Raw genomic sequence first — 13,798 nt, 5'->3', positions numbered from 1 at the left:
ATGCACATTTATGAGTTACTTAAAAAAATGGAATCATAGTAGAAATGGGCATGGATTCAACTTATTTTTCTCTGCTTTAGCAGTTTTCAGGTTAAAAGTCACTGTATTTATCTTAAAGCATAGCATTTAAAAAGGCTTTTAGAACTTAAGCCCTGTGTGAAACACCTGAATTTGAAACTGTCTTTTAATTTTCCTACCAGCAGATGAGAGGCAGTTTTGCACTGGCTGTGTCCCCGTGTACTGCTGTGACTCTTACTCAGTGAATCAGAAAGGAGGCATGGATCCTACAACCTCGTTGACCTTCAGTGAGCCTCCCAGTCATTTATCCTGCCCACGTGTTTTGCAGTGGGGGAAAACTGAGGCCAGGAGCTAGATTAGGGCAGAGGCAGGATCAGAACTCACCCAGTCCGTCACAGTGCTGACAGGGAGATAGACTCCACTGGGATTTAGTCACTGCCTTGACTAAGAGGCTAAGAGGGCCCCCTCCACTGCCACCAATTCATTCCATTTAAAATCACAGCTCGTTTAGTTTAAGCCACTGCGTCTGGTTTAGTCCTTTTCAGACTTGGAAATAATTTTCAAGGATTAGCCTTAAAACCACACCACCTCTTTATGCTTAAAAATTGTGCTTGATTTCATTTAACTAGGTATGATCATAAGGAGTTCTCCTTTTTTGTATGGGGCTACTTTTTTTTTATTAATCAGTTTAGCCATATTTGTCACTCTTCTTGGAACTTATTTCTTTTGATTTAATTTACTGTTTCTTAGCAAACATTTGGGTTCTTAATCTGTGCCAGGCCCTGTGCTAGGCAGGTACTGGGATAGGGAGGCATTCAGTGATGGAAGGGCCTTGTATAAAAACTTGGCTTTCTCTTGAGAGAATCTTAAGTACCACTCAGGCCCCCTGCACCCCTGTTTGTGTTTATAGTAGATAATGGATGGCCCAAAGAAGGAAATAATCATTAGGAAAAGTAATGATTTTTTTTTTTCTAAATATCTGTTCTTAGTCTAGCTAAGGAGACAAAATTACCAGTAAATAATAACACAAACTGGCAAATAAAAGTCAAGGAGATTATTGTATAGTCAAGGTTTTAGAATGTTGCTACCATGTGAGATGATCTTTAGAGAAGCACAGGAGTCAAATACCTGGAGAGAATAAGGTAACTGACAATTAATGAGCATCTAAAAAGAACTTCTCATCTATCAGAGGCTTTAATATATTAGGCCATTTAACCTTTTTGGGAGGGAACTTTTTAAATTGAAAAATGTATCAAACACATGGAAGAGTACATAAACTGTGTGTGTAGTTTGAGAAAAATACCCAGGTGGTCACCATTCAAGTTAAGAAATAGAACATGACCGCGGTTTTAGAAGTCATCTGGTTCCCCTCCCCACTGAGCTTCCTCAGAGGTAATAACCATTCTGACTCTTGCTTTAATTATTCCCTTCCTTCCAGTGTCTTAATAGACGCCCCTAAAGCAAGCACAAGCCTGGTTATATAAGGAAAGGGAAGTGTTCCCCTCCCTCTTCTCAGGAGAAAGGGCTCTATGGTCCTGGTTTGAATTCAGTACTCCTGGATCGGAATAGAAGCTCTGGATCAAGTCTGGATTTGAAGTTGAGAGGCTGTGAGACCCTTTTGGGGAAGTCAGTGGAAAAGGTCATGAGAAAGTTCTGGGAAATGGGGCTCTTCGCAGTTGGAGTATCTGGAAGACTAGTGGGTCCAGCTGCTGGGAGCCTGAAGTATGATCAAGGGGAGTGGCTGCTCTGTATTTGATTTTCTCAGCCTTGCTTATGTTAATCCCTCAGGTGTAGGCTGCAGCAGAATATGAACTTTGTGGGGTGAAATGGTCTTTTACTGATTCAGGCATCAGGATATGGGCTGAAAAGAAGGAGCTTCATCTGCGTATGATTAAGAGAAGACAGATTCAGTTAAGAATCTGGCATTCTGCCCCTTGATGAGGTCTGTGGGGGTCTTGATACTACCTCTCTTTTTGAGTCTTAGGCCCCACTGTGGACTGTTCATTCCCTAAGTGGCTGCAACTCTCATCCTGTGATCTCTGTTCTGTCCCCTAGAAATTCCCTTTGTCTTGTCTCTGTTTAATCTTTATTTCTTGAGTTGGAGCTCTCCTCTACTAGCTTCTTGAAGGTACGTTGTTGTTGTTCAGTTGCTCAGTCATGTCTGACTCTTTGCAACCCCATGGACTGCAGCACACCAGGCTTCCCTGTCCTTCATTGTTTTCTGGAACTTGCTTAAACTCATGTCCGTTCAGTCAGATACCATCCAGCCATCTCATTCTCTGTCGTCTTCTTTTCCACTTGCCTTCAGTCTTTCCCAGCCTCAGGCTCTTTTCCAATGAGTGGGTTTTTTGATCAGGTGGCCAAAGTATTGGAGCTTCAGCATCATTCCTCCAGTGAATATTCAGGACTGCTTTCCTTTAGGATTGATTGGTTTGATCTCCTTGCTGTCCAAGGGGCTCTCAAGAGTTCCTCTAGCACCACAGTTCAAAAGCATCAATTTTTTGGCACTCAGCCTTCTTTATGGTCCAACTCTCACATCCATACATGACTCCTGGAAAATCCATAGCTTTGACTATATGGACCTTTGTTGGCAAAGTGATATGCTGTACATAGCAGAGATATATATATATATATATATATATATTTAAGATCTTGAATGTCTAAATATGCCTTTATTCCTTCTTCATACTTTATTCATAATTTGGCTGGTTAAAGGCTTCTAGGTTAGAAATTGTTTCCCTTCAGAATTTTGAAGGCATTGATTGTTTCCTTGCTTCATGCAACTGTTAGAAAGACTCTCAGTTTTGGAAGCCAGCCAGCCAGCCAGCACAAAACACTCTGTTTGTGATCTTTTGAAGGTGGCGTCTTTTATTCTCATTTGAAAGCTTTTTAGATTTTTCTCTCTTGTTTCCAGTGGTCCCTGTAATATCCAGAGCAGATCTTTGCATCTTTTCTATTTTGGGGCCTTTCCAGTCTGGCATGTTGTGGCTCTAGGTTCTGGAAAATCTTTTTAAAATGATTTTAGCTGATGATTTTTTTTTTTTCCTCTCCATCCTCTCTTTCTTTTCTGTAGTAACTCCTTTTACTTAAATGTGTGACTTTCTGACCTTAACTTTTTTATGTTTTCTCTCTTATTTTCAAACTACTCTTGGCTGAACAATTTCCCAAATTTTATCCCCAGACCCTTCCTTCTATTGAAAAATTTAAAATAAAGGTATAATTTTCATACAGTAAAGTGAACAAATCCTCTTTTATTTCAGTTAGTTTTTTTTAATGTTTGTTTGTTTTTGGCTGCGCTGTCTCTGTTGCTACACGCAGGCTTTCTCTAGTTGCGGAGACCAGCAGGCCACCTTCAGTTGTGGTGCTCAGGCTTCTCATCGCAGTGACTTCTCTTGCTGTGGAGCAGGGGCTCTAGGCATGTGGTCTAAGCAGCCGTGGCTCTCAGGCTCCAGAGCGCTGGCTCAGTAGTTGTGCAGAGGCTTGGTTGCCCCGTGGCATGCGGGATCTTCCCAGAGCAGGGGTCAAACTGGTGTCCCCTGCATTGCAAGGCAGATTCTTAACCACTGGACCACCAGGAAAGTCCTGTTTCAGTTAGTTTTGACAATTGTATACACTCATGCAACCACCACCCAAGCAAAATACAGGACATTTCTATCAACCTAGAAAATTTCATAGGACTCTTTTCCAGTCCTGTGTTTCATTTCTGCTGTCATCTTTATAATATTCAAGAGTGCCTTCTTCTCTGAAATTTTACTTAAAAGATACGTTATTCTGGCTTCATAGGTAAAATATGTTCCTTTATCTCTTAGAAGACGTGACGTTTTTTTCTCTGTGTGTAAAGTAGCTTGGTTTATTCTGAGTCCAAAAGACTGTTCTATACATCTCTGTCTCTTGCTGTCTCGCATATAAGGTCATTGTTACCATCTTTCTAAATTCCATATATATGCGTTAGTATACTGTATTGGTGTTTTTCTTTCTCAGCCTTCTGTGTGTGCGGGTGTGCAGGTACAGTCCCCCCGTGCACCATGGTGTCTCCATTGCCTGGCATCTGTAGTCCCATGTCTTATCCTTTCCAGAAAATACGCCTCTAGGCCTGTACTGTTCTAAAATGCAATAGCCACTAGCTGCATGTAGCCGTTTAAACTAAATTAACAAACATTGAATAAAATTAAGACATGACTTCCCCATTTGCCCTAGTCACATTTTAAGCTGTCAGTAGCCGCATGTGACTAGTGGCTGCTCTACCCTGCAGAGCAGATAGACAATATTTCTGTTATTGCAGATAGTACTAGTTTAGACTTGTGCTATGGTGAAGGAGTGGGAAAAGAATTCTGTTCCTCAGACACCTCTCCCGTCTTCCTCTTTTACCCCATTTGCATGGTACTGGGATATACATTTATTTGGTCCTCAGCTCTTGCCACTGTCAGCTTGGGATTCAGTTTTCATGGGTCATGAAAGTCGTTTTTCTGTGCATCTTAATTGTCAGTTTCTAAAAGTTGCAGTTTTCTTCTCTCATTTTGTAGTTTCAACCTTAAAACAAAAATACCTTACTATATTTATTACTTTATACACACATACACATATTTTAGTGAAGTTTCAAGGGGGGAAGAAATTGAACACCTGTGTTCAGTCTGCTGTTTCAACCAAGAATCCAGATTCATTTACTCTTCACAATTCTGAGGTGTAATTTATAAGTGTGGTTATTTTCCTTTTAGAGTGAAGAGAGGCAGATAAAATACTTGGCTTAAGGTCAGTAAGTGGGATTTGAACTTGAGTCAGGCTTAAAAATCTGACATCTATTTATAGATGAATAGTACTGTGCATCACCTTGTACTCAGGAGAAAAGTTGCAATGCTTTAGTTCTAGTTATATTTTTAAATTTATCAGCCCAGATACTTCTCAGTTAAACACACTTAAGAGGTCAACCTTGAACAATTGTCTCGGAAAGGTTTTTTTCTTCCCAGCTGTTCATTTCTACTTTGTTGAAGGACTTCATGGCTTCTGAAGTTTGTGTTAGCATTCCCTTCAGCAGTTCTTGAAGGGTTGAGGGTTAAAAACTGTCTGTTGTTTCAGCCTTTTATTCAAACTGCTGTGGTCATTCTCTTATATGAAAATTGTCCCTGTACCTTACTCTTCACTTGGATCCCACTTTCTATAAGGCAGTGAGTAGTCCTGTTTATCTTTGATCCCCTAGTACCCAGGCCCTTGTCTGGGGTCAGGATTTGTGTTTGTCATACTGTGGTTGGATATCATTTTTTTTTTTTGGTTCGTTGCCTTGCTTCCTAGCTGCTAGTTTCTCTCCCTTCTATCTCTTGCTTGCCCAAGATGACCAGTACAAACTGGTCCTTCTCAAATGCAGTGTCCGTTGGCCTCCTCTAACCTTTACTCTAAACTGGCTCCTTAGCCGGGCCTCGAAGGCTGACCATGGCTGCCTTTCCTCTCTGCTTGAGTCCCATCTTTGGCCACCCACTGCCACATGTAGCGCACAACCTTACATGGAGAAAGGTCTCTACGTGCTCTTGAATCTGTGCCCTTTACACATGCTTCTATTTCCGTGTAAAATGTGCTGTCTTCATTCTCACTTGTTTTTCCCAATTCAGTATCTACAATTTTTCATAAATCTCAGCCCCAGGATATTCTTCCCTGTGAAACCTTGCCTGATCCACCCTGATAGAGGGTTAGAGGATTCCGCTTTCTGTTCCCACAGCATTGCATTTCAGTATTCTTCATCCACCCCCACCCCTCCATCTAAATCAGATTCTGCCATACATGTTATTCTGCGGTTGGCTTTTTCAACTCTGTGAGTCCATGGCAATTTTTCCTTTGTTGTCTTTGAATTCTGTTGAATATAGTATAACCATATATTCCACTTATTTCTATTTTCCCAGCATAATTATGAAAGGTACCCCATTACCACCTTTTAAAGTCTCCCAGTTTGGACAATAAACTATTTGGCCAGCTACCAATCAAACACATCCAGGTGAAGGCCAAGTTTTCTTTATCCAGTGGAGCAACTAAAGAGGAAGAAATACTTGGGGTATGAAATTGCATTTGAAATATCAAATCCTGTTTGTCTCCAACCATCGAGAGAGGAAAGTCCCAAACTGTACTTAGTCATCTTTGATGCACCTTCAAAGTCTGAAAGTTTCATTTTCCAGAAGGACTGATGATTTTTTCCAGAAGTACTTTTGTAAGGAGCAGTTTATATTTCAGAAATACATCTTTGTTTTCCTTTTCTGATGCTAACGTAAATCTGTTTCAGTATAATAGAAAACGCAAAACCTTCTTGGATTCTTTCTCCATGGAAACTCCATGGGGTCCTGTACTGTGTCCTGCAGCTTGAAGGCAAAAGGAAGAAGAGCTTACCTCTTCCATAATGTGAAATGGAGATGAGAATTGTTCCCTCCTCAGGGTTAGTGGGAGATTGAGGTCAGGCATGCAAAGCGGTTAGCACAGCCAGAGGCACAGGAGTAAGTGCTTGGCAAATAACAGCGTCTATTGCTGTTATTATTACCATGACACATCATATTTTGATGTAGGCTCATTCAGAAGGTGTTTATGAGGGTGTTGGGGGAAGAGTGAATAGGGTCTACTGCACAGCTTTCTGACTGCAATGTGCAAGTCCTTAGCTGCCCTTCATCACTGCATTGCAGAGTGGGAAAAAAAGGAAATAGAAAAAAATCATATGCGTTGTAGAGGAGAGAGTAGAATGATGTAATGGTGGTCGATGGGGGGGTGTCTAGTGTTACCTGCATCTACCTTGAAAGTCTTGAGTTGGCCAAATTTGGATTGGAATTAGAGGGCTGGACCTTAGAACCACCTGAAGAATTTAAAAAATACTCCTCTCTGAGTTCCTGATTCAGTAGGTCCAAGGTATAGTATGGAATAATGTACTAAAAAAATAGTATATTTTTTCAGAGTTCCCAGGTGATCCTGATGTACAACTAGGTTTGAGAATTACTAGATTAAGTGACTGTTATGCAGTAATTCTACAAAATGTTTTCTAATAATTTGCTGCTTAATGTAGGACAGGTGATGGCATAGTAATACTCATTTTAGGGTCAGAAAACAGAGACAGGTTATTGTTAATGTACTAAAATGGAGAGCTCAAAATTAACTGAGGTAAGCTGAATTAAATCTTATGAAAGTTTTGAATTTAAGCCTGTCATGCATCATGTTATTTTTATCCAGGATCCTTGGAAGGGAGCGGGAAGCAGGAGGGCAGATGCAAGAAGCAGCCGTCTGCCACATTGCCACAGCTTATGATCAAGGAATTAAGGATGGAAACAGTCAAGAAACAGGATTTGGCCCTAGATAGCTGAGGTCCATATGGAAGGAATGAATTCAGTGAGCCCAGAGGCTTGCATCTTCCCATTCACAGAAGAACACTAAATTCCATAGCTTGATATCTGGCTTCCTTAATTAACAGTGATCTTTGATGTTCAGATTGCCTGCCCACTTTGTTGCAAACTTGTATATAGCCTGACTCCCTCACCTCCCTCTTCAGAGCAATTTTCTCAGAGCTACTGAGATGCTGTCTCCCAGGCTCAGGGTCCTAAACATAAACATGCCCATCAAATAAAATAACTCTCCAGTTTCAGACTGTGACTAATTTTTTTAGTCGTCAGAAATGAAGTAACAAAACTGTGAAATCAGCAACAGTAAAAAAAATCCTGTTATAAATGTAAAATACTCGATAAATAATAAACCGAGGTTTGCATTTAAAACGTGGTGGTTTAGTCGCTAAGTCATGTCCAACTCTTGCAACCCCATGGACTGTAGCCCACCAGGCTCCTCTGTCCATGGGATTTTCCAGGCAAGAATACTGGAGTGGGTTGCCATTTCCTTCTCCAGGGGATCTTTCCAGCCCAGGGACTGAACCCATGACTCCTGCACTGTAGGCAGATTCTTTACCGACTGAGCTACGAGGGAAGTTTTCTCCCTATATGTGAAAATGTCTTCAGGTTTTATTGCTTTTATTGAGCAAGAGAAGAACTTATGTAGGTCCACATCTATAACATCTAGCTGATTAGGGTCATGACTTAGATTATTTAGTGGAAAGGTATTGGGTTAGGAGTTGATAGACCTGGGTAGAGCCTCTGCTCTGATATTTCTCTTTGCAAACTTTAGTTATTTAACTAATCTCTTTGGCATGTGTTTTGTTGTCTGTAAAATGGAGTAATATTATTGGCCTTCTCTATCCTACATGAAGTTGTTGGGGATATAATGAAGTAGTATATTTGATAGGAATGTAAAGTCATGATGAGCTCAGAGTGTGCCTGTTTGACTGGGAAGGCCCTGGTCTACACAGCAGCAACACCTGTTGTTGGGTATCGTTATTAGTAGCAACCTCCTAAACTTGGGCTTCCCTGGTGGCTCATCTGGTAAAGAATCTGCCTGCAATGCTGGAGACGTGAGTTTGATCCCTAGGTTGGGCAGATCCCCTGGAGAAGGGAAAGGCTACCCACTCCAGTATTCTGGCCTGGAGGATTCCATGGACTATGCAGTCCATGGGGTTGCAAAGAGTTGGACTTGACTGAGCGACTTTCACTCACTCTTAAACTTTCAGGTGTCCCAGTTTGGGTGGTAAATTATTTGGTCATACTGTATGCGTAACACCCATCCATTGTTTACTGTTGCAGTAGGGATTCTTGCAGTCTCAAACCCCAAATAATTTACTGTTGTTTTTTTTTTTACATGGTTTCTAGTAATTTTCTTCAATCTTACGTCAATCTTATCCCTCTCGATTGATCAGTGGTTAAGAATTGTTTTCTTTGCTTGACTCTCCACTCCTGAATAATTTTCTAGATTTGTCATGGTTTTAGCATTTTATACACTTTAATTGCTCGTTTTGACTGATGTATCCTAAGGAAGTATTAATACATTCTAAGTGTCAAGGAGAAGACACAATTCATAGAGGGGGGAAGTGGCTTTGTGGGAAAATACTTTTAAAAAAAGAGAGAAATTAAGTTTTTAGGCTGTGGCTTGACTTGTTTTCTTGGACTATACATCCCTATGTTGATATTCTCAAGTGCAATAGAAATCTCTTAAGTAATTAGGATAGCTACAGAAGCTTCAGGAGATCAAATTTCAAATGCTACTTCCCACCTCAGGAGAAATTTGTTTTAGAAATAACACAGAAAAAATATTCTATTTCTTAAATAACTGGCGCATTTTCTTTGTGCCCTTTGACAATGAAAATAATGTATTATTTCCCTTTTCTTTTGGACACCTAGGAAGCAGAGTTCCTCATCTATTTGGAAAGCTGTAGCTTGCAAATAATTTTCCCTTTGTCTTGACTTCTTGTCCTCTGGTATAATTTTCTTGGTTCTGAATCTTGTTTTTAGTCTTCATATATTTCTGTTTTATTAAATATATCCTTATAAACTGACTTAAAATCTTGTGTGTTAACTCAGAGTAAATAAGTAACAAATATTTTTATTCTTAGTATTTTTCTGTTTTATTAAACATATTCTTATAAACTGCCTTAAAATCTTACGGATTAAATCAGAGTAAATAAATAACAAATGTAAAGGTAGTGTTATAGTTTTGACATTATTTTCATGGAACTGTTTGGAGTTTAAAAGGCAAAAGCTTTTGTGGCAAAGATATCTCTATATTACCTGAAAATACTAATGAGTATACGTTGATGTACCAACCCATTGAAGAAGTCACCTTCCCATAAGAATAAGGGCTAACTAAAACAAATTAGCTCACCATGTTGGCTGTTAAAGCTCTTGGACAAAGAGTCAATAAAATGGTTGTGTTGAAACAGTAACATGAAGATAAGGATTAAAAGTTCAAAAATTCAGCCTGGATTAGAACATCCACTTTATTTTCTCTGAGTGCTTCTCATGGTACTGCCTCTCCTTGTCTCTTCATCATGACTTTTTCTCTCTGTTTTCTCAGCTTCACTTGTCCTGTCTACCTTTTCTTCCTAATCTTATCCTTTCCTTCCCGTCCAGCCTAAAAGTTGTGTATTTGATGACCAGCCAATTTCCTTTCCATATCATCTTCTAACCTATATTAATATTAAACACCGCTTCACCCCTACCTGATTTCAACCTCTTCTTCCCTTAACCCTCTCTTCCTAGTCACCTCAGACCATGTGCCAGCTTGCTTGTCAGCAGCTCCTGTGTGAAGCAACCCATGCTAACCAGCTGTCCTCAAACTAGGAAAAGAAATACATCATTAAATAAAAACCTATAATTTGGGGGAAAACACATCAGATTTGATGGGAATGCCTTAGACTACATTCCAATAATTGGCTAATGGTGGGCTTCCCGGGTGGCCCAGTTGGTAAAGAATCTGCCTGCAATGCAGGAGACCTGGGTTTGGTCCCTAGGTTGGGAAGATCCCCTGGAGAAAGGTGTGGCAACCTACTCCAGTTCTTGCGTAGAAAATCCCCATGGACAGAGGAGCCTAAGTGGGCTGCAGTCCATGGGATCGCAGAGACGGACACTACTGAGCAACTAAGCACAGCACAGTGGTAGGAATGAGAGATGAACATGGCAGCAGCTAGCATGTTAGCCAGCAGTAATGGTAGCAGCTAAGTTCTTGTATTCTTTGTTCATTCATTCATTCATTTATTCACTGACTCAGCAGTCACTTATTGGGTGTTTATGTTGCCACTAATGTTTCTGTGGTCTGGGCTTTTGATGGCTGGAGCTTGATGAAGCCTGTGACCTTGCCTCAGAATTTAATGCGTGATTTTAGAGTTGGAGAAAGGCTACCTCTAATGACACAACTTCACCTATGCATAGGAGTTTGTCTTACTCCATTGGGACTGCTGTAACAAAGTATCAGAGACTGGGTAGCTTTATAAACAACAGAAATTTACGTTTCACAGTTGTGGAGGCAGGAAGTCCAAGATCAGAGTGCCGGCATGGAAAGGGCCTTCCTCTGGGTACAGACTTCTTGTTGTAACCTCACATTGTAGAAGGGGCTGGGGAGCTCTGGGGGTCTCTTATAAGAGCATTAATGCTACTCACGAGGGCTCTACTCTCTCGGTTTAATTACCTCCCAAGGGTTTCACCTCATGACATCATCACAGTGGATATTAAGATTCCAGTATGTGAATTTAGGGAGATACAAAATTCAGACCTAGCAAGGTTATATTTACAAACACGGTGAACACTGAAGGTGTGTCTGTGTGTGCCGTGAACATACAATATATATTTTTAAAAAACTGTGGGCATGTTTCCATTTTAGCAAGCTTGAAATGAAATACAGCAATTTGAATATCTTATTAGGATTATTCAGATGGCATTTTGCTAGTAAAAGGAGAAAAACATGAAGACTGGAAAAGATAGGAGCCTTAGCCATCTGCTTCTGCTCTGGGGTCTTTGGGACCTTCTCCCAGATGCATTAATTCAAGCAAAACATAATTTTAAAAATCTGCATGCTGAAATTTTTTACTAATTGGAACAAATTAGTAAAACAAAGACTTAACTGGAGAGCTTGAACAGTGAAACACATAAAAAGGAATAAGGAATACCTGGAAATGGTAGCTCAGCAGAAGGACCTCTATCAGGTTACAATGAATAGGGATACAGCTCAATATGTATGTCATTTTGAGAGGATCACCACTATGAGAATAAGGACCAAAAAGCTAGCCTTATATGGCTTAATATGATTTTAGGTTTTATGTTTAAGGATTTGATTAAAAATTATTTGTGATTACAGTGCATAATATTTAACCTGAGCAGTGCTGACTTGACTTCACTTTCCATCACCAGTTCTGCTTAGAGATAAATGGACATTTTTAAAGTGTCTGAAATGTTCAGTAGTATCCTTTACTTTGTCATTTTGTTTCTTAACAGTTTTTTTTTGGACAGATGGGAAAATGCTGAACATTTTTGAATGTCTCAAGCTCCAAACTGGAGAGATCTGATTTGTAAAGATTTTGGCTTAAAGAGACTAGTAGAGTAAAGGTTTTCATTTTATTACAATCAGTGAGTAGTTTCGGTGAGAGTGGAGTCCTCCTGGTCTTTTTTGTCTTCACTCCCTGGGAGTAAAGGAACATGTGTGCATTTCACACTTGCCCTCGGAGGTAGCTCCTGTACTTCTCAGGGGCCCTATTCCTTAAAATTAGGGGAATCATGGTATATCAGGGCTGAGCACACACTGGTAACACATCTTATTTGTATGCTTTCATTGTACCTAAGAACTTGAGGCTGGGAAAGGTAGAGATGTATCGTGGCAGACTCTGGGCCTGGCATACTGAGTAAATTCTACCTTGCTGCAGGTCTGGGAAAGGCCCAGAGAGGTTTATTATGCTAGAAAAGTGTTCTTCTTTCCTTTAGAACCCAGCCTTTTCATTTTCTAATAGTTATTCTTTAAGGACACCGGTAGGAATGTGTAAGTGCTCTTAGATAAAATGTGAACATGTGTTGCATTAGTTCATGAAGCACCCCCACACCCAGCCCTGTGTATATCTTCAGTTCAGAATTGGCATTAGGCTGTGGAAGTATCTGAACTGGTTCCCTCCCCCATCATCCTTATTATCCTTTAAAACATTTTATACTATTTTACGGAAACCAAAGTTATTACTGAAAATTTGACTGTATTTTGGATCCATAAACATTTCTGTCCTTTGTATGCATTTCCTTCCCGCTTAGAGTAGAGGTTTATTGGAAGAGAAGTTTTGAGCATGTGCATTTGAGAGAGAAGAGTAAAAGGAAAAAATGAAAACTTAAAGTCAAAGGTGAAAGAAGTAGTATTTAGCCCCCCTCTCCCTTTTCCTTTAAAGCTTCAAAAGCTCATATGGAAGAGTGGGAGCAGTCCTTCCCTATATATGTGGAGATTGGAGTTCAAGATGTGGCTTTTGTCATTACCTTACTCTGGGTCCTGTCACCTCTCTGAACCAGGTATTCATTTATTTGTTCCCTATTTACTGAGCATTTATTGTGTGTCAGATATTGCAGATACTATAGAGAGTAAAACTGACACAGCCCTACCTTCTTGGTGCTTACATTAAGGAAAAAATGGTGACTGAGAATGAGGTGGTGAGAAATTGTTGACTGTGTGACTTTTTGAAGCTATGCTGGTAGAATCGGTGATGGTTTGGATGTGAGATGTGAGGAAAAAAAAGAGATGTCAAGACTGACCTTGGAATTTTTTGCTGAAACAACATAGTTGATAGTGGTGACATTTACTGAGATGTTGAACTCAGAGGAGGGGGAGGTGGTGTGTGGTGGTGTTGCAAGAATCTAGTGTTATTTTTTATATTGACTTTAGACGCTTGTTATCCCCCAAGTGGAGTTCCTCCACCCACACTCATTCCCAAAGCAATCACATCCAGTTGAACGACTAAAATGGCACCTTTTTTTTTTTTTTTTAAAATATATAGTGCCCTGTCAGTCATGCAACTGAATTTGGTTGCTTTGAGAGTGAGTATGGATAGAGGAAAGGTGAAGATCCAGGCTGGAGTCCAGGGCTCACCAACGTTTGGAGATTGGGAAGTGGAGGAGCCCTAGCCTCTGAAAAGGAGTATGCTAGATAGAACCTGCCCCCCTACCCCAACCCACCACCTCCAGTTGTTACAGGAGTCATGTAAGCTATTTATTACACATCAACACACACTGAAAATTATTAGGTGCATAACTGCATGAATAAATATAGAAGTAGGGGAAGTTATTTAAGGAAATCATTTTCCCACTTGATTTTTCTTCTGAAAATCTGTTTGTAGGGAATTATTCTTAGGGAGTTGAATGAGGTGTGTGGATTTGGTATGTAGCAAAGGTTCCCAGTGTGTAGGTTCTATAACTGGGGGGAGAGG

General features: G+C 40.2%; 1 protein-coding gene across 10 annotated transcripts in view; it reads left to right on the top strand.

Annotated features, from left to right (window-relative positions):
- Positions 1 to 13,798, top strand: part of JAK1 (Janus kinase 1) — a 246,721-nt gene that overhangs the window by 154,502 nt on the left and 78,421 nt on the right. Inside the window, exon 2 of one of the 10 annotated variants that reach the window (XM_042249243.1) lies at positions 12,770 to 12,887. The exons of the other annotated variants lie outside the window; for them this stretch is intronic. The gene's annotated coding sequence lies outside the window, so the exon portion shown is untranslated. The remainder of the gene's footprint in view (positions 1 to 12,769; positions 12,888 to 13,798) is intronic. 10 annotated transcript variants of the gene reach the window in all.

This window comes from Ovis aries, chromosome 1, assembly GCF_016772045.2.
Source record: "Ovis aries strain OAR_USU_Benz2616 breed Rambouillet chromosome 1, ARS-UI_Ramb_v3.0, whole genome shotgun sequence".
NCBI classification, from domain to species: Eukaryota; Metazoa; Chordata; class Mammalia; order Artiodactyla; family Bovidae; genus Ovis; species Ovis aries.
The sequence above is the reverse complement of the archived record's forward strand: the minus strand, read 5'-3'. Positions and strand labels throughout refer to the sequence as shown.